We start from the raw sequence: 27,200 nt of genomic DNA, 5'->3' as shown, positions 1-27,200 counted from the left end.
TACTTCCTGTGAATTTCTTAACAGTGACCGATTTCTCTTGTTAATTATCTTCTTTTCCGTCATTTTAATTACCATTATTTTTAAGACTCAGTCCTCTGAACTGCTTTTTTCCTTAATGGCTACCAAACAAAAATGAGACGTGACTCAAGCCATTAGATGACCAACTAAGCTGAGGTCTCAGTCTTAATCTTAAATATCAAGTCAGTAAATTAAAGCAAAACAAATAAATTAGCATCAAAAAAAGGTCCCTAATTAAGAAAATGGTTAGAATGAAAACCTACAACCTTCCAGGATCAGAAGTGGACAACCCAGACTTAATGCTTTCAACATAATGATCAAAGCTACAGTATTCAAACAAGTAGCGCTGAAAGATTGCACTTTATAATTGTTTTTTCACCAGTAATTCAACAGAATCCATCAGTGTTTTGGGATGGAAAAAAAAAGTATCATGGAGTCTTAAGATTGTACCAAAACAAGTTTCAGATTTCTGTATTTTCACATGTCATAAAAATACACTGTTTTTAAGACATTAAAGCGTTGTATATAAACTTCACATACTCTTGCCACTGTTTAATATGTATTAGAACTAAAGTTGGTGAAGTACCTTTTTTTAATTAGACATGGCACTCATTACGCTACTGAGTTGACACGGAGCTCAAACTCATCACCATACTTAATTCATGTTTTTTGAGGCATTAAAAACAGTGCTCTTTATCTAAATTGAAGAAATTTTGTGAATGCTTTTGGTGGAATTGGCGTAATGTCATTGGATGCTCAGAAGACTTGCTACTGCACATAAGTGTATGATGTGATGCATTAATGTGACATTTCCTAATGTAAAACATGTTTAAAATACATATCACAACTGAAGGTCTTAAGAGATTTTTTGAAATAGTTTGATTTTCACATCTTTCTATCCCTATTTTATCTTGAAAGTGTGCCGCCCCAAAGGCTGTATTGAAAGATATAAGTCCCCTTCAGATGTTCTGAAGCAAAAGTCAACAAACATGTACTGTACCACAGCTAACCCAAGATGATTTTTTGTGTCTCCAGCAGGCCCAGAGTGAGAGACTATGGTGGTGTGCATGAATGTGCCCAGCAATAGACTGGCATCCCATCCAAGTCTGTTTCCTGATTTCAGCCTGATGTAGCTAGAACATCTAGCCACTCACATATAGATTAATAGTGTACAGTATATAATATTGTTTAATATAACGTACTTGTTAATAAAATATTATTATTATTATTATTGTGCATATACTGTTACTACCTGTAAGTCCTAAGGAAACATACCATTCTCAGAATGGCTTAATTTAGTTAAGGGAGATTGAGGACCACCGCGACATCTTGTCACCCCTGTGGATAACAATCAATAAATTAAATTTAATGGTGCATGCACTATCATTATTGTTACCACCTAGATGCCAGAAGAATATTTGGAGAAACTATTATAATAATCTTCATCCTACCCCTATCGCAGCAACTTCCTTCAGCTGCTCCTGGAAATCCCCTGACACTTCTAGGCCAATCAGCATGTCTTGGGTCTGCCACTAAATATTACTCCTTTAAACTTGAAGGAAATGTTTAATATATTCAGTACAAGTAAAATATAGGGAAGAAAGGCAATTGTATAGTTAAATAAAGCTGGTAACCTGTGACAACTTCCAGAATGAATAACTTGCATTTAGACCACCATTTTCTTTATTAGGTTTGTCTTATGGATGTATCTGCATTCATGACTTCTGTACATACTGTATGTACTGCATGTGATGCAGGGTAACATTTCTGATTATTTTTGCAAACTTGGAATTCCACCATGGTGTTGTAAGCACTAAGCAGCACCTCTGGGGGTCTTTCCTGCCCACTGCTTTCTGGCAATTCAAAGCTTCCTCCTGTAGTATATGCATGGAATACATTTATTTATTTTTATGTGTTTATGTATTGATTGATTGATTGGCTAAATTATTTGTCCTGTGATTACATATGCTTGTTTTTTTGTTTCTGCTGCTGTATGCATGTGAATTTCCCTGTGGGATTAATAACGTTTATTTAGTCTATTCTAAATAAATCTAATACGTGTTACATGAAATTTTCCATTTGTCTAATCTTGTAATGGTGATTGCTTCTTTGCTAGGTCAACATATTGAGAATGTAAAGTTTTGTTCCATTTCATGAATAGGAGCTTTTGCCATTTGCTACTTTTTTTTGTTTTGGTATGACTGTGCTTCCATTGGAATCCATCTTCTTTCTCTGTACCAACCAAGTGGTGCCCATATGATGAACCTGGTTTAGGGTAACTGTTAATAAACATGGAAATTCTTTTAACCCAAACATGGAAAAAAGCTGACAGTTTATTAATTTTTGGATAGACAAATTGTGTTGCTAATGTAATGGAAGAATTGTGTAAGATACTGTATATGACAAAATAAGAAAAAATGAATGGTAAATAAATGTAAATGTGTCAATTGCCTTTAAAGTTAAAAGTACATAAAGGTTAAAAAATTAAAGTATTAAAAATAGCCATCTTATTGTACCTTACCCTGTAGCAGTAAATCTCAAACATTTGGTGCAATCGCGTTCAGTGTTTCATATTCTGCACTTAAAGGGATTCTGAAGGTACACAAGTCAGGGTGTGTGACATCACATCCTGCCAAAAAAGAAAACTGGACTGAAAACAGTTATTGAGCTGGTTTGAGGGTGAACAGAACTTTCAGAAATAGAAAGTTAAATGAACAGGAAACTGCGTCTTTCAGTCTGCAATTGCAGACCACAATAAGTTGAGTCACCTGTGTATTAGTAAGTGGCTGGATGGGCATACTAACGCTATAACATATCTCATTAAAGAAAAAAACAAGGCCAGGCAAATAGTATTTAGAAATTTACTTTCATGAATGTAATACTTTGCTAAGTGAAAATAAAAATGATGTTAAAAATACATCTTCTGAATCATGTACTCGTTTACCAGATACCTTTTGTCTCTACGGTATCTGCCCTCCTTTTTAAGTGCATGTGATCTTTTTCAGATTTAGGGGACCATTTCCAGTAAAAGCATTTCAGTTTCCAAATGCAGAAGTACCACTGAAGCATGTAAATCACACCAGTAGAAGGGCAAATAATACACACTGTGTTATTTTAGAAGCAGGTCACTGATTTAGTAACTCTGACTGTGAGATATTTGTGAAGTAATCTGAATTAATACTTGACTTCTGTGCATCTTTTTCAGCATAAATCTCAAATAATTGGTGCTGTGTTTATTTATCCCTCTCCCTCTCTCTCTCTACCTGATTTGTGTAGTTTAGGGTATAATTGGCAAGAGACATTCCAGCAGTGTCAGACACAAGAAGAGAAACAGCCCTAGAGGGTTAATCCATCCCAGGGCACACTCATGCACACATATAAACTCACTCATACAAGAACATGATAACTGCTCCTGGTAAATTTAAAATTGACAGTAGAGTACAAGTGGCTGTCCAGGTAAGAAACTTAGAGCTGTTGTCTCTGGCTTCAACATTTGGCTCTGCCTCTTGATGGAAACCACCCATATGGTTCAGTTAGAAATGTATATCTTCAAACAAACATTAGGCCTTTACTGGAACTGTAGCCATACAGGACATACTGGGCTTGACTCTAAAGGCATTTATGCTAATGTTACAAAATCACAAGCATTTGAAAGTGAAAGAGAGCAAATGACCCATCAGATCCCAAGGATACTTGGTCCTTTCCTTGATGTGAGAAATTATGGAGAAACAGAAAGGGACCAGATGACATGTAGGCTGGTAGGTGGTAGCAGGTAGCACATAGCTACACCATGTGGTAACTGCCTAAGGGAGTGGGCATTTTAAAGACTACTGGCAAAATGATTACTGGGCTTAATGGAGAGTTACTCACACAGGTCTTACTGAGGACAGAGGCAGGAGTTATATATGTAGCCAAGTAACCTCCTCTTTAGTTATTCGTTCATAGCATTATATTAACTTACTAATATTTCCCTTACTGTATTACCTTGAGGTTATTCTGTGTGGTGTTTGTGTGTTGGCTCGTTTGGCACTTTGATTTTCCTTTTGTAAAGTATCTATCTATCTATCTATCTATCTATCTATCTATCTATCTATCTATCTATCTATCTATCTATCTATCTGTTTTTATCTTAGTTTCTTTAAAAGCATGCAGCATCACAGAGCAAACATTATGAAATAAAATGTATTAATTAAATTATACAACTGAACCCTTGACAAATATTAAAATATAAGTACATTGTGTAAATAACAAACAATTCCATACAGTAAATCATTAGATATGATAAATAAATTAAAGAGTGCTTGTTGAGAAGAGACCTCCAATCGTCCAATGTTTTGATAGGGATAAAAAGTCAATAGCAGCTTTATAGTGCAGCAGTTTGTTTTAGGGTGTCTGACACCTGAATACAAAGATTTTTCTCCTATATTTTTGGACTCTTAAATGTCCCCAGCTCCCTGTTTCTATTAAATCTGAAGGTTAAATATATTTTATTTTCTTATAGTCAACAAGGTGGAGGATTTTGAAACTCTGCTTTATAATGAAGAGAAACTTAAATTTAACACACCCTATTAATTATCTTGATATTATAATATCATTATACAGTACATTGTAATTGTAATTTGAATGTTAGTGGCAAACTGCACAATAACATGATGATGTAACTTCACAGTTCCAGGGATCAATTCTTGGCCAAGTCCCACTGTCCCAGTCTGTTTGGAATGCACACATTCTCTATGTGTTCATGTGGGTTTTTGGCTCCCTCCCTCATCTGAAATAGGTTGATTGCTGACTCTGCGTTGGCTCTCTATGAGTGAGCATTGGTGTATACGTGAGTGTCCCTCCAGCACTGTTTCCTGTTTTAAATACATTGTTGCTGGGATAGGTTGGGCCACCACAATCCTGTCATGGATAGCTAAAGTGCTAATTGAAAACATAGAAAAATGGCAGTATAAAATGAATAATTAGAGTAACTTTAGAGATAAAAAACTAAACATGCACAAGTTATTCAATTCTCTAGATGAGACTTATATCAATTTTATTGCACATTTGTAATTTTTAAAAATGTTTATGTTTTAGGGCACCAAGATTACAACCCAGCTGGTTATCTGAAAGCGTCCACTGGATTTAGAAGCCCAGCTCTAGATGATTTATTAGTGTTCAACAGAATCACATGTTTCAGGTAAGAAAAAGTATAATTTTTGACTTTGCTGTGACAAGGAGCATTCACTGAGTCAAAATGGTGGTTTCCCCTTTTATTAATTCCCTACTTTATGGGATTGCTGCCCAAATTTTAGAAGTTATCAGATACTTAAACAAGGGCAAGGGGGTTAGATTTAATTGCTGTTGGCTTGGATCATTATTTGTAAAATGAATAATTGGAATGACGGCACAACAGTTGATTTTGTTGTGCATAGCTCAATGACTGTTGGTTCTTTCTGTGTCAATGTGAATTTTCTCTATCTACAATGTCTTTTCTCCTACATCCCAAAATGTGAATGTAAGGCACATTTTTGACTGTAAACAGGTCCAATGTTAGTAACAGTGCTCTGTGATGCACTGGAACCTCATTTAGCATTGGTTACTTCTTCCTTCCAGAACAGAATGCATTTCCCTGAGACCATGAATCAGATAAGTAGTAGCTAAAAAAAATGGCTGCATAATGATAGAACTATGTTTACAAAACATTTTGCCAATGTGGTGGTGTAGGAGAATGAAGTAGAAATATAGCTTTGTGAAATTTTCAACGTTATGGATTTTCTTGTAGTGTACTGTTTTCCATTCTAAATGTACTGAAAGTATAGGGATCATGGACTGTATGTATGTGTGCATCTGTGGTGACCTGAGGTCCCACCTCCAAATGATTTCCATCTCTTGTCAGTGTTGCTGGCCCAGAAGTTGATTAGAAAATGGTTGAAATAATAGATTAATACTCCCATTAGTTTATGATTAAAGAAATGAAAAATGTGCGTAAATGTCCATCCATCCATTCTTCATTTCTAAACCCCTTTGATAAGTAATACATTTCTCCATACGGTCTTTGTATTCTCCTTGAGTCTGAGCAACTGTGCCTTTATAGTGAAAATACCAGTAAAAAGTGTCAACTTCAGCTTCGTGGCTTTCTTGGTCAGCATTTCTATTTTTTGTATACTCATGGCATGAAGAAGTAATGTGATGTTATAATTAATAACTATTGTGTAGCTGCATTTTTTGTCATGCTGCTTAAGTTGCTGCCTTTTCACTGTTTCTTTGTACTGAGTGATCCTCTACAGCCTTATAATGAAAACAGTAATGTGGCCATCAATCTTTACTATTTCTGTGCTGAACATCATCCAGATGGGCCTGACATGTACAATATAATGGAGATATGTACTCTTAATAGCAGGTTAAGTGACTTGGTAAGGGGTGCACAGGGACTCTAGCAAGAGACTTGAACTTGCACTACTGGATTTTACTGTTCTGCTCCCTGCTCAACAGATCATGCAATCATTTACCTGTGATGTGGAGCTGATTGCACTGATCTAATACATTCATACTTGTTTGTGAACTATGCCAATAGCAGGTCCAAAATAAAAAGGAAGGAAAGTTCATCAAATTACTCTACATCCTATTTTTGTCTGAAGTATCCTTAGTGTTAACTGAAATTTGATGTAATATTTTTTAAATTAAATGGATTTTATTGAGTATGAATACAATTTACCTGTTGCATCCCATTCAAAACAAGACATGACAAGGTGCACATTCTTTTGTGAATTTTATGGTAACATTCTTTACAACCAGTAATTGAGTGACAATAACCTATTTGCTACACTGCAAATTGTTTCAGTCTCTGTTGATTATTTCAATTAATAGTTATTTGAGACAACAGAGCTGCCATTGGCTGAGTGTTTTTGTGTGGTGGATCAAGGTTGCTATTCCTGATATGTGCTGACACAGGGGTCTCCAACCCTTTTTCCCCTGAGAGGTACTTTTACAAAATGAAAATGGCCGAGAACTATTCATGTTTTCTAACGTTTATTCTCATATCTTATTTCAACCCAAACAAACTGAATAAGCCTGTTTTGCCTGAACATTTACAAAATGTTGGTGTCCACAACTCACATTTTGCAATAAAACATCACAAAAATATTTAGTTCACCTGCGAGTGCATTTTGTATGTCTGTATGCATTTTCTAGTGTATCTCACACTATTGGATTAAAACATGAATGCTGTCAGAACAAAACAATGTAATTCCAAGTACACAGATATTACGTATTCATTTGTCATTTTGTTCCATGTCACTGTTTCACTTCACAAGAGTATTCACATGTCCAGTTGCATGTGTGATGTGTTTTTTAGTTAGTCAGATGACTGGCACTGCATGGAGTCAACAAGAGAGGTGTATGGTGGAGTGTAGCCACTTAGGTTCACTCTTGTGGAGTCATTTAAATATTCATCTGTCAGTCTTCTTCTGAACTTTGATTTCATGACATTCATTTCAGAAAAGGCAGATTCACAGCGGTATGTAGAACCAAACAAAACAGACATTTTCAGAGCTGTTGGTGAAGATTCTTATAGTTATTTGGCTCTACTAAGCTCCAGAAATGCCGAGAATGCTGCTGAGACTTTAACTGCACATTGTTTTGAAGGTTTACTAATATACAGTATAATATATTAAATCCAATGTCTCTCTGTCTGTATGTCTGTCAGCTTTTTACGAGAGAGCTACTTAATGGATTTCGATCTGTTTTTTTTTCTATAATTTGCTTGAACATTCCGGTTGAGTTTACAAATTCTCTCATTTCGCTATGTATCATAGTTTGCTTGTGGTACCAATTTATTTATGCGAGTCCAAGATCCATGCAACGGACCAAAGGGGTGGGCATTCCTCACTCACTCACCGGCTTCGAGGCGTGTTCCTTAGCTCCGCTTAGCTAGCGAATGAGAGAACAATTGAATTCCACTTTGTTTGATATTTAAAATAAAGTGTTACTTAGGTCTTGATGATGCAGTGGGCTGGCGCCCTGCCCCGGGTTTTTTTTTTTCAGCCTTGTGCCCTATGTTGGTTGGGATTGGCTCCAGCAGACCCCCATGATCCTGTGTTAGGGTTGGATAATGGATGGATGGATGGATAGGCCTTGATGAGTTTGAGTCAGGATATTCTCTTAAGTGTATGCCACATTGAAAACATAGATTGCAATTCAAATCGTGGATCGTGATTTTGTGTTAAAAGGATTGTGATATGATTTTTTGGAAAGATCACCCACCCCTAATTTGACTAATCAAGTTTTCAAATTTATGTAAGATTCATTAACCCTTTGGCGAGCTACTTAGAAAGGGGTTGTGAGCTACCGGTAGCTCGCAATCGACGTGTTGGAGACCCCTGTGCTGACATGACTGGTCTTCACTACCATTCAGAATTCAGATACATTTAAATGCTTAGTTTTTCCTGCCCTTCTTTTAAACTTTATACATATATATATTATACATGATTTATTAGCAACAGCCAGTGTGTTTCATATTACATTGTCTCAGCATGTTATAGCATCAATGTTAAGAGTACTCATTTGCAAAGGAAAGAAAGCTGTTCCTAATAAAGTCATTACTCTGTATACCGTATATACTTACGTATAAGTCGGGTCTTGAAACACGAAAAATCGATCATAAAATCAGACCCCGACTTATAAGTTGTTAAAAATGTGACACTTAATTTTTTTTTTCTTGCTTCCTCCAATCTCACAGCAGTTTCTCAGACACATCGAATTTTGTTGCAGCAGCGCAGTTTCCAATTTCTTTCACCACTTCAGTGACTTTTAATTTAAAACCAGCTTCATATTTTCTTCTGATTGAACGGTCCGTTGTAGATAAGGGATGCTGTTTCAATAAAAGGTGTATGAGGGTGTGAGTTACAAAAAACACAAAACAGTGCAAACGTCAATACGGAATAGTTTGGGTATTACCATGTGGTCACGTTAGGCACAATAGAGAGAGAGAGAGGTTAGGAGCCCACGCTGATACAGCTCATTGGCTCACAAACGTAGAATAAAAAGGCAGTGTGCTCCATGGTTACTCTGGGTGTTAGCATATCATATTCTCTTGGACCAATAGCGTGAGTTTTCCGCATTTGATTTATACGACCGACATTATAAAATACCAGAAATTATATGGTGTAATCAAGTCCCGCCTTATCTGCGCGAGGACTTAAACACGAGTATATATGGTATATACAAATTCAAAACAAATATTAAATGTAAGTTTGTATTATACAAAGTGCTGAATAAGGCTTTGTGTTTCTTAAGGCGAACAGGAGACTATATATTAAATTTTCCTCTCATCAACTCAATACTGTATTTCTAGTGAATGAATTACACTAATGAAAATATATTGTAAAGCATTACTATAGAAATGCTATGTAAATAATGGAAATTAAAATATATATTTCGATGACAGAGTAACAGTTCACAAATATGAGGGCATTAAACTCAAACATTTGTTTAGAGTTTCGGATCTTTTAAACATAACCTGTTTTCCTGAAACTTGAAGAACCAGTGTGAATATAACTAAAGAGAGAGTCTTAAAAAATATGCTTACTGTTGTGCTGGAGGATGCAGTAAACATCTTGAGTCTGTGTAAAAAAGGACAGGTAAGAAAAGGTACCCTCAACAATGTAGAGTAATTCTTTGGGTAACATTAACAAACAGAAATCTTCTATGTCAATCTTTCCATTGTCTAGACACATAAACAGAAAAAGCTAGTGCTGAATGAACAGACGTCATATGAAAAATGTTTTTTAATGGCTTATGAACACTATCTGGCAGTTGATAGTGTTGAGTCCACTGCAACTCCTAAATCCTTGTCATAAGGTGTACTTTTGATTTCAGACTTCCCGTTGTGTATTAAACCTAACATTTTTACTTCTTACATGCAATACTTTACATTTACTTACATTAAATTTCATATGGCACAAATCTGTCCAAGCGTGTGTTCTCACCAAGTTCTTCTTTAATGATTCAAAGGATTCTATATTATCTGCCAAACCAGCTAGCTTGGTATCATCTACAAACTTAACCAGCTTGTTACTTATGTTCCTATCCAAATCATTTATGTATATTAAAAATAGCTCTGAACCCTGTGGGACACCATTCTTAACGTCAGCCAATACTGATAGGGTTCCTCGCACCATTACTTCTGCTTCTTGTATCTGAGCCAATTTTGCATCCATCTACAAACAACACCCTGAACATCCACTTGTTTTAGTTTGATGCCCAACCTCTCATACTGCATCTTATCAAATGCTTTCTGAAAGTCAATATACCTGTAAATAATAGCATATGCACCATTTTAATCATATCCTTGTGTTGCTTCCTCGTGGAATTACAACATTCACACTCAGAATGCTTACGTGCATGCATCATGTCTGCCACACATTCCCAGTGTTCTTTTGATGTGTCCTGTGAGCACGTCATCAGAAATTAATGTGGTTCATGCGCAATTTACAGTACCAGCAAAAATATTTGTGTCGTGTGTGTTGAAGTTTTGGTACGTAATGTCAGTATTGTTATTTGCTTTCAACATGTGACAGCAAGCTGCTTTGCAGATCATACAGGATCAGAGTGGGTGCTTTGATATTTGATGAATGTTTCGTTGCGGTGAAGCAAATTTTTTTTTTTCACCTTTGCAACAGCATCAAAATGCAAAGATTTTTTATTTTTAACATGTTTTTTCCCTCAACTTACAACACACTGGAGCCAGACATTGTTTTCTTACTGTGATGATTTCACACGTCGCTTAGATTTAAACATATCCCCGGCCTTATATGCCTTTTACAGTATAGTTGATTTTTCCCTTGCATCTTATTTTTCAATTCTTTATTAACTCATTGTTGAGTTTTTTTTTTTATTTCCTACTGATTCCAAATTTACCTGTCCTGCATTATATGTAAATGTGCCACTGCTCCTTGACTATCTCCCCACTTAAAACCTTATCCCAGTCTGTACTTCATGGTCTTTGCCTCATCTACCCATTTGCCCTACCAAAGTTAAATTTAACTGTTTTAGTCTTAGCATCTTCACTCTTCCAAAACACTGAGAAATGTATTATATGATTGTCACTTGACCTAGTGTTTCAATCACCTCTACACCCTTAATTCTATCCTAATTATTACAAAATACTAAATCCAGACATGATTCACCCTGTGTTAGTGCTTTCACTAAAAATTCCTGCTCTTATGCTTCGCTATTTACAAGGTTATTCCAGTTAATATATGGGTAGTTAAAGTCTCCCATGACTATAATATTCCCCTGCAAACTTGCCTTTTTAATATTACCAAAAAGATGTGCATTGAAATTATTTCCTGTATTGGGTGGTCTGTAAGATACTACTAAAATAAGGCCTCCTAATGCTTTCCAGATTAAGTCACATGTGCTCTCCAAGATTGGACTCATCATCCAACTGAAGAGGACTTGTGTTTAAAAAAATTTGTGCCTTCAAGATTTCATACTGTTAGATTAGTTTTACCCCATTTACACTCAGCTCTCCAGTATTTTTTTTTAGATCAGACACTCTTTGGGTCTTCCAAGGTATTTAAGTGCTGAAGGATTTGTTAATTTTTTCAGTTGCCATTATGTCAGCTGCGGCTGTCACCTTAGTATTCAAATTTTCTACCTTACTAGTTAAATTGCTGTATTAGGGCAAGAGCTAAATTCGGAATGATTATTCAGAGTATTCGCAAACCTTGAAGCTGTAGATTTTTTAATAATAATAATAATCATTGTAATAATACACTTCTAATTAGTTGTAGTTTACCTGTATTTCTAAATCAATAACATGCAGCAATGGTCAGATATACTGATATCTATGATCTGCCTCAACTTTTTATCTTTTTGAAATTACTAAATCTAGCATGCATCACCTCTTAGGTGCTAAGATCAAAAGAGTATGTCATTGACATGTCTTGCTTGGTATTGTATTAAATTATCTTGTAATATAGTGACTGGATATTGTAAATTGGATTTAGCCGTTATGTTATACTCATTTTGACCTTTTTCATTTAAAAAATTTCACTATCCTTTAGAAACACATGTATAGCTAAATGGCCAATAACAAAAGTATCTTAGGATATGTTTACTGGAAGAACCTGAAATAAACACAAACAATGCCAATATCGTTGAACAGACAGACCATATTGCCCTTGCCTTCCCAGTCATCCGCATATCCACTTATGTATTTTTATTTTATTTGTTATTTCATAGCACAATACAGCAAGACTCTGCAGCACTGCTCTTTTGTTGACATTTTGAGAAGCCTGTGGCCATAGTGTTGTTTTGAAAGGATGAAACCATCTGTTGGGACCATGTACACATATAGTCTGATTCACATTGTGGCATATCAAATGAACTGAACATGCTCGAATAGTTTGAGCACGTACACGACTGGAAAGTCTTTCATAGTGAGTAGTTTCATGACCATGATTTCTAAATGTTGTATAGTGCATGCAGGGCCTAACCAATCCCACCCCAGAAAAAGGGCTATCAGGTCGTTCAGAGGTTACAGCACAAGTTTTAATTTTGGGAAATCAGGTAGTCTTAGCTTCTCAGAATTAAAGAAAATTGAATTAGATAAAACTTTACTTGTCTGGGAGAAATTTGCCTTTTAACAAAATCTCTTTACATAAATAAATAAAAAGAAAAACTATTTATTTGGTTTCATTTATGTATTATTTATGTATTATTCTGATAGACAAGTTTTTGGGTTAAAAATAAAAGCAATGGGCATATTGGTATTTTTGACAGGGCTTCTGGACAACTTGGCAACGATTATTATTTATGGAGCAAATAGTGGGTCTTTTAAATGGATGAAATTCAGTTTGACAATACGAAACCGTCATTAGACTGACCTTGTGTGTGTCCCCTGAAAGAAAAGAAAAAGGAAATGAAAAAAATACCAGACTAGTTTTCCAGAGACTGCTGTTTGGCACACCCCATACAGTATAAGCAAGATTAGAGATCTGGTCAAGTTATGCACAAATCACAGGAGAAATTAAATGCATATTACATGTAATATGCCGATGGATGATCAGCACTTGTCATGTTCATTCGACTTGCATCAATGCCTCAGCTACTAAATAACCATTTTTTCTTTTCATTTACCTTTGTGCATACCATAACTATTGACAAATTAAGCATTTAAATATTTGTTTAGTTTTTAAAAATAACCATACTGCATTTTTTAAAGTTTTGCTTAGGCATAAGGATATATTGGGGCACATGGGATAACACTGCTCCCTCGTATACACAGTGTCTTGAGCTCAAATTATGGCCCAAGCAATACCATTGGAATATTGTATGCTCCCCTTTTTGATATGTGTTTATTTTTTTCTGGGTACTTGGTTTTTCTCCCATGCCAGTTTAGATAAACTACAGATTTTAAATTAGCCTAGTGTGAATATGCCCTCCAGTGGACTGGCACACTGTCCAGCACTGGTTCCTGCCTTGGGCCAAATGCTACAGGTGTCAAAAGGTAAAGCAGAGTTTTACAGAATTACAGTATGTTGCAAAATGGTGTGATTTTTTTGTAAAATAAAAAGTAGTTAATGTTACATCATGATTAAAATGTCAGCATATTGTTGAGTAATTAGTATTCAGTAGATAGTCCATGCTAGGTGCAAACATGAAATTAGTACATAAGGTGAACCTAGTAAAGAAAGCTGGCACACTTGTAATGTAGACACAAAGGGTTTTATAAAGCCTTTGTTGCTGTTGCTATAGTAAAGGACACTAGAGACATTTCTCAAGTGTTTTTTGTGTTCTAAGTTAAACTGTACAGATAAAGAAGACTATTATACTCTTTGGGCAAGAAAGTCAAGAATCAGCGCGCTTGCTAGGTATTAAGTTATTGTTTTTGTCTTTATTTAAAGAAGACAGATTAGCACTGTCTGAGAACTTTGTACATACTCCTCTTGTCAGCATGTTTTTAACTACATGGATCTCTCCCTATCTTACAAAAGTGTTAAGTTAATTAGTAAATCTAAATAAATGATAGAAGAACCATGCATGATTGTGCCCTGTGATGTACTAACATACAGGCCTTTGTAAGTTAGTTCCACTCAATTAATCTTATTGGAAGACTGCTAAGCACAACTTAGGAAAATATAGTGTTTCGTCTAATAAAGAGTTATAAAGAGTATAACTGGGAGGAAAACTCTACCAACTAAGGGTGAGTACACAATCTTATTACCAGTTAGAAAGAAAGAAAGAAAGAAAGAAAGAAAGAAAGAAAGAAAGAAAGAAAGAAATGGGAAAACCACAGGAAATTATGAAATCTTGTAATGTAACTCATATGGCACCCATTTTATCTGCTATCTGCTTTGACTCTAGGGAAATGCATCTCCTTGTTCTGCTGAAAATGGCAAGCAGTGCACATTAGTAAGTCATGCCCATTTCAGTTTGTTATTATTTTTTTTAACCACAGAGTTTAGGTACTGGAAATGCAGAGTAAGCATGAGTCATGGTGAGGGAGTACTTTTAGCTTCATTCTTGCCCACTAAAGTAGAACTTTGTGCAGTACTCAATAATATAACATGGACCACTTAATACTCTGACATGCTGTTCAAGTTATTATGCTTTGCAGATGAACCACTCTAAATTTTGACACTCACATGCTTGTGTTGTATGCAGTATAATTTGTCTGAACAACCCTCTGCTCTTTTTCTGGGGCTGTGAGCAGCTTAGAGCCAGAAACAGATCTGTTTTCAAAAAGAGCATCCTGTTTGTACCTTCATCATATGGATATCCCGTACATCTGTGATAAGGGAAAAAGAAGGATTTATACAGAAAAAAAGAGTGCCTAATTTGCAAAGCTGGCCGCTAACTTTTCTTACATGCTTTCTAAAAGACAATATCTGTCTTTTATAACCTAATAGGAAATTTATGGCTCAGACACTGGATCTGATGAAGTTTGTTATTCAGATAAAAAGGTTTCTAGTAAATTAGTAAAATGATAGGAGCAGAACTCCTTTGAGTGTGACACAAATGCTCTCAAAGCTAATTATTCTTTAGCTCCAGGGTCTCTCGCACCATTTCTCCTCCCAGCTGTCTGTGCTTCAGCCTTTTTTCCACCTGTCTGACTCAGCCAGCAAGCTAATTGCTCCCACAATCAAACATACCAGACTTTCTTTATTCTCTTTCATTTTGTGCACTTTACCTCTACCATATATATATATATATATATATATATATATATATATATATATATATATATATATATATATATATATATGTATATATTTGCTTACATATTTATGTATGCACAATCCCCACTTGTCTCAGTGCTAGGCATCTCTCCAAAAGCTCTGCAGTTAACACACCACAAGCCCTCCCTCTGGTGAAAAAAATTGCCAACTTTTCAGTCAAGTAAAGCTTTCCCCAGCAGTTTATTTCTTGTCAGGTTGCATGTGTAGATTTCATATTGTTGTGGCCCTAGGCTGTCAAGGGCATTGCAGCTGAAACACAGTAGACCCATCTTCAGAAAGGCTCATTATTCAGCAGTCTGGCTCATTACATTTTTTAACATATTGTCATTCTTTTGGGAGTCACACAGTTCTTTTGACAGTATTCTGTCAGTTTAGAGTTTGATTAATTTCATGTTAGAAGTATCTGTATGTAAAGTGTTGGTGTTTAGCTATAATATTAGTATCAATATTATGACATGTTTTAAGAAAACATCCCTGAAAGATCTGAAGAAAATTGCATGTAACAATTCAAAGGCAATAATAAAATAATCTGTATATCTGATTTCCCGATATTGCATTTTCTGTAGCTCAACGTCACTAAAATGAAGGATTTATTGATGGTATCTCATGTTATTTAGTCAGGTTTTTGTGGTCATTCCATGCACCTGTTTTAGTCAGAATTCGGCATGACTAATTAATATTCATAATGGTATATAGAGACTTCCAAATATGCACAACATGGTAATTTAGGAGGAAAATAATCATTGCACTCAAATTTTCAAATGTTCATAGAAATAACACATATTTTTCATCTTAAATGATCTGTTTAAAACACCTTAAATCTGATTTATTAAAGCTGCATGTAAATTAAAACTGATGTTACCCATGCACATCTGTTGATAAATCTGAAAATCTGCTGAAAATTAAGCATGCCCACTTCCCTTTCAATAGGCATAAATCAACACCCTTAAATGCCATATAAGGATAGCTTCATAACCGGCTGCAAATTTGGGACAGTGAAAATCAAAATAATGAAAACTAGAAAACACCGTCAGAGGCTATGGATGACTTTTCTGATTTACTTCGCTTTTCAAAACACCCAGTTTCAGCTCTCCAGTTTCAAATTTCCACTGACTCCACTTACCATACTGTTATTTTCTGAAAACATTTATTCAGTGAAGAGTTGAAGTAATTTGAAACTGTTAGTGCCAGCTTCAGGCACAAGGTGGGAACAAATTGCAGTTGGCACACTAGTCCTTTGCAGAGCATACTGCCTTCTACTGAACCAATTCAGAGTCACCAGTTAACCTGTACTAAATTGTGAGAAAAGAATTGTAATCCTTGGAGGAAACTGGGTTTAATTGAAGTGGTCTGATTGAAAATGTGCTCCTAAAAAGTGTAGGAAACATGCATCTGGTTCAGTATATGTTGTTTCATCTTCTAATCAACTTAATCCAGAACAGCTAGCCTATCCCAGCTAGCACAGGGTTCAAGGCAGGAACACATCCTGAACAGGACACCCATCCATTGCAGGGCAAACACACACACACAACCAATACACACCATGCAGGGAGGACCCAGGATGCAATCCCTGGTCTCCTTATGGCAAGTCAGAAGCACTGCCACTGTGCAACCTTGCCGCTCCCACTAGATGTTACCACATAAATATAAGACTGCTAAGTTATTAGTATTTATTTTTATTGGTTATTTTTTTCATTTGACATTTATTCTAATGTATTACATGTAGACTAATTTTCTAAGATTAGTTGAACAACTTTATTAATCATTTATTTAATAGTATCATTGGAAAACTCTTTGAATTAATGTGTAATCTGTTGCATTTATGGCAGTTGAAAGAACAAAAATATCACAGTCATATAATTAAAAATCTGGATTTTTTAAATGAAAATGTTTGTTTAAAGTTACGTTGTAAACTTCATTTAATTAATAATGTATATTTTACTTTATCACAAATTATTTACTTTCAATAAGGCAGGAAATAGTGTGAAAATACAAAGGTCAATGCCTTTGTTTAATGGTTGCTTTGCATATTGTCTTTATTCTCTTTCATTTTGTGCACTTTACCTCGGTTCATGACCATAATTCGTTCCAAACCTCTGGTCTTAAACCGATTTAGTCGTGAACCGAAGCAATTTCCCCCATAGGATTGTATGTAAATACAATTAATCCGTTCCAGACCGTACAAACTGTATGTAAATATATTTTTTTAAAAGATTTTTAAGCACAAATATAGTTTTTTACACCATAGAATGCACAGTGTAATAGTAAACTAATGTAAAAACATTGAATAACACTGACACAAACACCCAGGCTCCCTGCTCAGCTGCATGCGCAGGATTGCTCTCTGTCTCTCTCTCTCTCTCTCTCTCTCTCTCTCTCTCTCTCTCTCTCTCTCCAGCATGCAGGTTTGCTCGCCCTCTCTCTCTCTGTCTCTCTCTAACATTGCAGCAGTTCGCACTATAGCCTTGCAAGCCGATCGCTGTATAAAACACTTTTTTTAATGAGTTTTAAGCACAGGGGGAAAAAAAGGAACATTTGAACAAATCCGAACTTTATTTAAAAGCCAACCACAAGCAACCAAGAAAGTAACATTACAGGAGTTCGGACTATAGCCTTGCAACCGATCGCTGTATAAACATTTTTTTAATTTCACAGGGGAAAAAAAGGAACATTTGAAAAACCTGTAATGTAATAAACACCAAGAAAAGTAACATTACAACAAATCACGCTACTAACCACTCGCTGTAAACACTTTTTTTAATGAGTTTTAAGCACAGGGGGAAAAAAAATGAACATTTGAAAAAAGTGAAAAGTAACACCATAACAATTCACGCTACGAACCGAAAAATGAACATATGAAAAATCCGTAATACAAAAACCATAAACCACCAAGAAAACTAACCTTGCATGAGTTGAGTTCTGGCATGAAGTAAGGAGGAACTGGGTGGAGAGGAGGTTACAATTTTGAGGGAGAGTCTGGCTCCACGATGGAGGGATGTTTTCCTTCAGGTGTTTTCTCTCTTGTGATTTCTTGGGTTTCTGGTGTTTTTAGCTGTTTAACTGGTTGGAGCGAAAGCCTCATGTAGCCATTCCAAAAACAAAGTCCTTGTGACCCAACCCTTGGTGTTTGCCCTCCACATTACTGGCAGTCTGGCTTTGTTTACATTGTGCTGCTTGAAAGCACAAGGGTTCTCAAATTGGTAAATGAGTAAACTGGTAAACAGTTTTTCCACCTCTTCCAGCATTTGAGGCCTCTGCCTGGTTAACGCTGTAACTCCTTTTACAAAATCAGCTGCTTTAATAGATTCTTTCTGCTTTAGAATAGTTGAAATCGTAGGTTTTGACTTCTTGTACTCAGCGACAAGATCAGTAACACGAACGCCACGCTCATAGTTTTCAATAATTTCTTTCTTTACTTCGATTTCAATTTTCTGCAAAACTTTCTTCTCACCGCTCCTCACTTGCTTAGAAGCCATGGTTAACTGCAAAAGCACAAGAAATACTGTAGAGCACAAAGAGATCACTGATAAAGCACGCACGTCTGACTGAGAACAATAAACAGGGAGCGGCGCAACACGTGCTTAAATGCAGTAATCAGCGCATACTAACCGGAAGGGAAATGAAAGAGGACACAAAGAGTTCACAGCGAAAGCATGCACGCACGTGCAAGCACGCACGCTTGACCGAGAACAATGCAACACGTGTGGAAATCATTAGCGTGCAGAAACGGAAAGTGAAACTGGCTTGTTCGTATACCAGATGTGTGGTCGTGAACCGAGGCAAAAGTTGGGCGAACTTTTTGGTCGTAAACCGAGTTTTACGTGTACTGAGACGTTCGTGAACCGAGATTCCACTGAATCAACCTCATACATAATTTCTTGCCAGATAAAGGATTCTAATTTTTGTATAAGAAACCATTAGAAGCGAATAAGGTATAAAATCATGGTCACCAAATGGTTGAGTAAAGCATATAAAATTTAATAAATTTTCTGTAAGCAACAGGGAGATCAATCATTTGTTAGTGTCTTATTGTTATGATATCTGGCTCTACAAAACTCAATAAATGGCTTCAGCTCAAAAAGTAGGCCTGACCCTAAAACTAAAATTTAGGCTTGCAACCTTCATCCCCAAAAAATCAGGCCTATTAAGTCCTAAAAAGGGAGAGGAAAACTGTAAAAACCAACACTCAAATAGCAAAAAACTTAGTTTTTAAAAGTAACAATGCTTGATTCAAAAGTAAATTCAAAATCAGAATGAATGAGAATGAGTTTAATTTTTTAATCTGAAGGACAGAATCATTTAACAAAAGTGAATACTAAAAACACCAGAAAGGCAACATAAAAAGAAAAGCTTACAAGGACTTTACAAAGAATACCCAAAAATGAGCTGAACAATACAAGCAGTAGGCAAATAGGATGAATATATAGAGTTCTTTAGCTTGCACCAAAAGGCCCTAACTGTAAAGATGGTAGGAAATGGACTAGTGGAAAACTTCAAATCTCACAGTAAAAGAACAGACAAGTGAGCTGGATAAATTACAAAATGTTCAAAAAACTTAAAACACAAAAAGACAAAGATACAATTGTAATGCATGCAATCTATTAGACATTATGGCAAATAAATAAAACCATGTTCACCGATATTAGAAAATGATCACTCAATTAACAGAAAATGGAAGAGCCCTAAAAATTTTGTAAACACCTAAATATCAAAATAAACATAAACATTCCTCCATTTGCAGATGTTGTGCTTTTTTTATGAATGGGTGTCAGATGAGTTTATATTTATGAGCCCTCATATCATGGTCAGACTATAAAGGCCATTACTAGTTTAACCATGACACTAATAAACTAGTTTGAAGTGAATGACTGGAATACAGTATATTGAAAGAATCTTCATAGAATCAGTCACATGTTACTAAATGTGGGGACAGTTGTGCTGTTTACATGATTGATCCATATGCGTATAAAGATTCAGATAATACATTGGCTCCTATGTTCTGTTCACATTATAGTCAATAGCACAAAACATATGTCCCACAGACTGCTATAAAATTAGAGGCACGGAGAGCGAAAGAATAAACTGCAAATTAATGTTGCTTTCGAGAGTCCAGGTGAATGAGTTTGGCAGGTTTGTTGGGCTAAATAACTTATTCTCATTAAAGTTGTTCTAATCTTTTAAAATGAGTAATATTACATTTGGGTTCTATGTTGAATGAACACACTAGTTCTTAAATATTTATTAATATTGATCTGCAACAGAAAAAAATGTTAATGTTGGGATGAAATGGCCTGTTCACATTGAAATTTTTCTAATGTTCTTTGATTCTTCAAAAATAATGACTAATCAAAGAGGTGTGAGATCCCTATATTGTCAGTGCCAGATTATTTCCATCCGTGTGCTTTATTATAAAAAATACTTAGAGTCAGATCATAATGCTGCAGGGATTTTCTGTCTCCCTGTGACCTTGCAGTAGAAGAAAAAAAAAAGATTCAGAAACAGAATAATTAACCAAGCAATGTAAGAAGGAAAAAGGAAAGCATGTAGTAGATGACAGTCAGAGTGTTAAAGCTCCATATGGTCATTCATCCCATGCAGTATACTGTACATACAAACCAGATGAACAGCTGAGAATCACTAAGGTACTGTATCAGGCAACATTATACAATGACATCTTTTGCAAACATAGTCTTAGCATGACAACAAAGAATAAGGTCATCTATTAATGAAAAGTTAAAAAAATATAGTGTCATGTACCAATGAGAAAAACAACTGCAGAATGCCTAAATTTGATTTACATCAGATCATCTAGAAAAGTAATCTAGTAAACCACACTGAGCACTAAAAAAATCGTTAGGATAACTGAAAGCCTAATTCTGGAAAGAAACACAAAACACAAAATAACACATAATCTCTTTCATTTTAAATAAAATAAAACCAATAAGCTCCTCCATTGAGTATAATAATGCAGGTTTAAAAATTTCTTTCTAACCACTATGAAAGATACTTTCCTACTTCATAAACTTTGAACGTCCTAATAACTACTCTCCATATATGAGGGGGAATGCAAAAACTCCTTGAATTTATATTATACAATTTACAGCAATTACATTTTAGTCACCATCATAATACTCCACTTGAGATACAATACAATTTGTCCCTGCACTTCTTTTGTTCCTGGTAATATTTCTTGTTCTCATCTTTTGTTACTGTATCTAGGGCCTTCTACAGTTTTTTTCTTGGATTTCTTCCAGGGCAGCAAATCACCTTTCATTCAGGCTCAATTGTAAGTCACAGAGAGCAAGATTTGACAAATTAAGGAGGTGCAAAGAAACAACCACTACACTTCATGGTGCAGCGATATGTTGAGGTGTGCTGTCATGGTGTAAAATGTAGTATGGCATGCACAATGTCAAAAAACATGATCATCGTTATTGTCTTGATGTTCAATATGATCTAACGTGCATTTTTTGGTTTGGCAAAGTCACATGTATGGTTGTAGAATAAAGGTCAGAAAAACACATTCAGTCCAATCAGCATAATGTCAATCGGCAGACTGATTAACAAGACTGCAGGTATACGATACCTAGCGGCATAATCAGTAAGTAAATTTTTGCCTCTCCACCCCATAATAAAGCACTCTTAGTTGTTCAAACATCTGTATTCTCAACTCCTCTGCTAATGAGCTCTTCCCTAAAAACAAACCCTTTAAATTGTTTCTCAAATATTTGTGAGAGAGACACGCAACTCTGGTGAGTGAGCCTGAATACTGGCCACTCCAGTAGTGAGTACAGTTAATACAGTTCCAGCCATTTATAGTACCAGTAAAATATTATTATTGTACTAGACACTTTACTGTAATTGTTGCAAGTAGCTGTGGAGTCCAAATGTCTAAAGGTATCTTGTTCCAACTGTGTCTATGAAGGAAGAACTACTGAAGCCCCATTCCTGTCAAGTCTCTCAACACAATTATCTTAACTTTGTTACAATTAGCAGCTAAAATCTACATAACTGTCCATTAAATGCATTCCTTTTCCAACTTTTTAATGGATTTTTATTTTTCTAATAGGTGTCACCTTTCATTTTACATTTCTAATGCCTAATTTGATCAACACTTTGCCATTTAAGCACTTTGCCACAATGTTTGTTCACTATATGCACGTTTGACTATCTTGGAAACAGTAACATTATTGCCTCAGAGCTAATCATATCAATTGCAGTAAGTAGTAATAAAAATTGATATCCAGCAAGCCAGTAGGTTATGAATATATACACAGACAAAGGGGTTAGCAGTACAACCTCTTGCTTTGCACTTCTTATGTGCCCTGCCTTTGTTTGATTGTTTTCAGCCTGATCGCTGGCCCATATATTAATAAACAGAAAATGTTACCAACTTGAATTCCCAAACTCTTGCCATGTATTCAGTGTTGTGTTCAAGATACTCATTTAATCAATACTTATTCAAAATGATAAAGCTATTTTTAAGATTAAAATAGTCTACATTTTCCTCATAACTAATTTCCCCCATTTAAAATCATTTTTGAGCAAATCCATTTTTTAAGGTATTTCAAATTGAAAGGACTGTGTTACGTTGAATTGCATGTTTTTCACATTTACATTTTCCTTTCTTTACTTCCTGGAGTTTTGGGATTAAGCATCAAACAGCAGGAGTCTGTTTAGTCAGTGTTTCTGTGCAAATTCTTCACAAGAGGTTTCTTTGAATTGTTAAGTTGAAATAATAGAAAAACAAAAGAAAATAATGAGAATGACACTACAATACGCTCTATATGTGTTTTAGAGTTTATCTCAAGTAAACCATTGTAGAAAATATGCAAAATTCATTTAAGCAGTGTCTGGAATTTAAACCAGGATTCTACCTGTAGACCTGTGACTCAGCAGCGCTGAATATACCTGTAGTAATGCCATCTCAAAGCAAGACATGTATCCTTTGATTTTCTAAGTGTTCAGGGTTGTTGAGAATGAAAACTGTCCCACCAGAAATGGACATAAGACAAGGACCACCTCTGGGTGAGGCGCCACTAGTGGTGAACATTTACATTTATATATTTGGCCGACACTTTTGTCAAAAGCAACTAACAACATTTGAGATACAATTGGTTAAATTTTTTTTTGTTTTTCCAATTGGAGCACAGGCGGGTGAAATGACTTTCTCAGGGTCACACAGTGGATGGGATCTGAACCCACAGCATCATGGTTTGAAACCCAAAGCCTTAACCACTTTGTCACACTGCTTGCTTAGAAGTGTTTAGAAGTATATAGAAGTATTTGAAATTAAGAAAGCAATAAATAAGGTTCATGACTTCTATGACTTTTAAGCAACTACTTCAGAAAAGGTCTGGAGACTGGTTAGGTTTAACACATATTCACACTGAATTCTGTAAAACAAAGAACTATTTATCAAGTTGAAGTTAAGGAACTTTGGAATCTTGTCTTTCTACTCTTTTGGGAATACTCATCGTATAGAGTTAACTATACTGTCCTGAATGGCTTTGGGTCATCAAAAATCTTTTTTTGGTTTTAGCAAGTAAAGAACAGTTGTATTAGATAAGTGATTAGTGCTGCTTCCTCAACATTCAGTGTGTTTGGTTTAAATCCTGCAAATAGACTGTGTGGAGTGTGTATGTTATCCCCATGTGTGTGAAATGTTCTCTGGGTACTTCAGCCTTCATCCCATATCTCAAAGACATACAGGTAACATTACCTGGCCATAATTTGGCATGAGTGAAAGTGCATGACTCATGCACACAACGAAAAGTGCATGCAATATGACATAAAAAGGTGTTTGATAGAGCATGTCTATATATCTCTGTGTTTTAAAAAAGCAAGCAATATAGATAAAAAAAAAAAAAAACTGGAAAGAACATTAGGGCACAAAAATATTTAGCCACTGTTTATTTTAATACTCTGTTTATTTTCTTATGTGTATGTGTAAGCAAGTTGAAGTACTTTATTTTGTTTATTGCGATCATTTTAAAAATATTTTACATTGGATTCACAGAGACTTTATCTGTTTGCTGGTCTCAACATTATATATTCTAAAAGCTGTCACAGGAGGTCTGTGGTGTCTTATCTTAACATGGGTGAGTGTTGCTGGCCTCTCTGTGTGTGCAGCAATCCAGATAAGACAGCAGACTGGCCCTTTAATGAGCTGACATACATCCACACACGCTTACTCACATACTGTACATAACCAGCCAAAGTGAATTAGGATGGAAGGGACAAGTCACCATAGATCCCCAGGTAGGCCAATAATTCTCACATTACAGTTCAATATCACATTGTATGCATATTTCTTTCTACTGAAAGAAGACATCAGTGTTATGCTTCTTTTACTTTCTGCTAGACTTCCTATCAGATGTAGCATTAACAGTCTGTTTCTCGGATAGATGCAAAATGTGCAGACTACTTTGCCCTTTTCAGAAGTACTAGTCAAGAATATATTTCAGATCACTTGTGTTGTTTAATTTTTTTTATGTCATATGGCTTCACACATTAAGCTACTTCTGAAACATTCCCTTTTTAAATTGAAATAACAAAGTGCCGAATCTGTATCTTTTTGAGAGAATGCACAATGTGCAGCATATTCTTATAAACTAGTAATAGCAGGTTACTTACATACTCATAATCCAACAGGTAACATTCTTTTCATGATTCATAGCTTTAAACTATTGCAAACATTTGAAAAAGAGATTGCTGTTGAGAGCAATTATTAATGAGTCGCTTAGAATGACACTCTTGAAAACTCCTGCATTACTTCTAACATTATTATTTTTTTTTTTTGTTTTAACCTAACTCTGCTTTGACTCTCATAATGGTAGTAATTTGAAATTGATATTGTAAATATAACACTTGGTGCCTGTCTTATTCATCCTAAAGCATTAAGTGATCTCCACGAATGACCTAGTGCCAAGATTGAGACAAATTATGTTTAATATTGCATTAATCTGTGAATTATCCATGAGATATTACTTTATTAAAAATGTTTCTAGATATTTTAGCCTTTTATGTTAGTTGCTGTATATCTGTAGTACAGTAAGTAGGCCTAAAAGAGTAGTCACCTTCCTGACCATCATCTTGATGAAGAGTGAACTACTGCAATATAATCACAGCATTGTCCCTCTCATTGCTAATATTGTATTTCTTTTAGTACAAATTGTTTACTTTTATTAAAATGTGATTTGATTTAAATAAAAAAGCATGGAATTGTTAAGGATCACAAACAAGTTACAAGTCTTTGTAATCCTGTGGTGTGTGAAGCATACACTGCCATTTTAAACAGAATGCCTAAAAATAAGGAAAAAATTTGGGGAAAAAAGAAACTACATGCTTCAATATACTTACTATAATAGTATACTATAATATACTAAATTTTAATTAGAGTGGGTAGAAAGTCAAATCACAGAGTGTCTTGTATTGTTTAGCTGTATGACAGTGAGCTACCCAACTTTATTTATTTATCTATGTTTTATTAGTTTAGATGCGTATATCCTTTGAAATAAAAGCATAAATAGAATTATGTTGTATATTTTTTTATCCTGCTTGCTACCAGGAATAAAGACACTACTTTAAAAAGTCAGAGTCATACCTCATAACTGAAATATCACCTATTGGAACACTGTGGATTCTGAGGACCACTAATGCTTGTTAAAAGACCCCAGAGACTTGCACATCCTGGTGAATCTGCTTATCACAGAACATTTACTATTCATTTCCATGCTCGAGTCTGAGATTCCTGTTTTATTATTGTGAGTGTCCTTTAACTTGTTAGGGTTAGAATTCCAGTATTTATTTTCATACTAAGCTAATCACTCTGCAAAAGTATGTGTTATTTACATTTTGTGTTGAAAGTTTCTGTAAATTAGTGTTGTACTTGATATATTTTTCTACAATTGGAACACTCACAAATTAAGTTATAAAGTAAAGTAATAAAGTGAAAGTAGTGACAATTAAATCAGCCGCATGAAAGACTAGAGTCTGATTGTTTGGCCACTGGGCTAGTGATCTGGCTTCATAAATAAATATGTTATAGAAACTGCAAAGGGTTGCTATTCTTCTCAATATAGACTTTGAGGAATTTGCATCCTGATACAGGTGTATTATACTTTAAACTAGCATAAAAATTAGTTTTGCCAAATAAGCAAAATATAAAATTTTCATGTTTATTATGCTCAAGACTGTCACTTGAAGCACATGCATCTGGCCTGGGAGAAAATCAGTTTAGGGTGATCTTGTTATGCAAGCACTATAGTTCCTCAAGAATATCTCAAAGACTTTCCACGATTATGTTAACAATTCAGTGAATCTGATAGTTGCTGCAGTTCTAGTCTTCATGAGTGTAGCATGATCAATCCCAGCACATTGTATGACAGTAAAAGTGTTGGTGTCAGCAGTTGCTTCAAATGTAATAAGTCTAACAATTCATCAGTCCATTAGACTCATTTAGTTAGCCAGTAACTAAATTTGACAACTTTGTCCCAGATACTCTTAGTATGTTGTTAAGGCTTCTGCTTTAATTATTCAATCACTTAATTTATTCCAGATTCCAATTACTTTTTTGTGAAGAATTGTTTTCTGGCTTCCATCATTTTGCAATAAAACTGGACATTTTGTTTGCCTTTTAATTGCTTCTTCTTATAACATTGTATCAACATAAACCACTAAATCCTTTTCTGGATTTGCTTTTGTGTAAAGCAGCTTAGTCCATTTTGTCATTATAATTATTGTTACTTTTGCCTGCTTATAACACATTGTAGTTTTCTACATTTAACTGAATTTTCCAAGTGTTTGCCCAGTTCTGAAGATTGTCCAAATCTTTTTGAATTGTTTTTGCTGCCTCCTCAGTGTTTTTTATCCGCCTAGTTTTAGTGTCCGCAAATTTAATAAATTTTGCATGGAACCGCATCAAAGGCTTTTTGTACAGTATTTCCGCTGCTG

General features: G+C 35.2%; 1 protein-coding gene across 6 annotated transcripts in view; it reads left to right on the top strand.

Annotated features, from left to right (window-relative positions):
- Positions 1–27,200, top strand: part of zmp:0000001168 (signal-induced proliferation-associated 1-like protein 2) — a 320,580-nt gene that overhangs the window by 134,904 nt on the left and 158,476 nt on the right. For 5 of the 6 annotated variants that reach the window (XM_039769037.1, XM_039769034.1, XM_039769032.1 and 2 more), the window contains one exon: positions 5,095–5,197. The gene's annotated coding sequence lies outside the window, so the exon portion shown is untranslated. Of the gene's footprint in view, positions 1–5,094; positions 5,198–24,455; positions 24,507–27,200 lie in introns of those variants that run through there. The other variant, XM_039769036.1, reaches the window with a different exon arrangement.

Source organism: Polypterus senegalus, chromosome 11 (assembly GCF_016835505.1).
Source record: "Polypterus senegalus isolate Bchr_013 chromosome 11, ASM1683550v1, whole genome shotgun sequence".
In the NCBI taxonomy this organism is placed as follows: domain Eukaryota; kingdom Metazoa; phylum Chordata; class Cladistia; order Polypteriformes; family Polypteridae; genus Polypterus; species Polypterus senegalus.
Note: the sequence above shows the minus strand (reverse complement) of the source record. Positions and strands in the feature narration are given on the sequence as shown.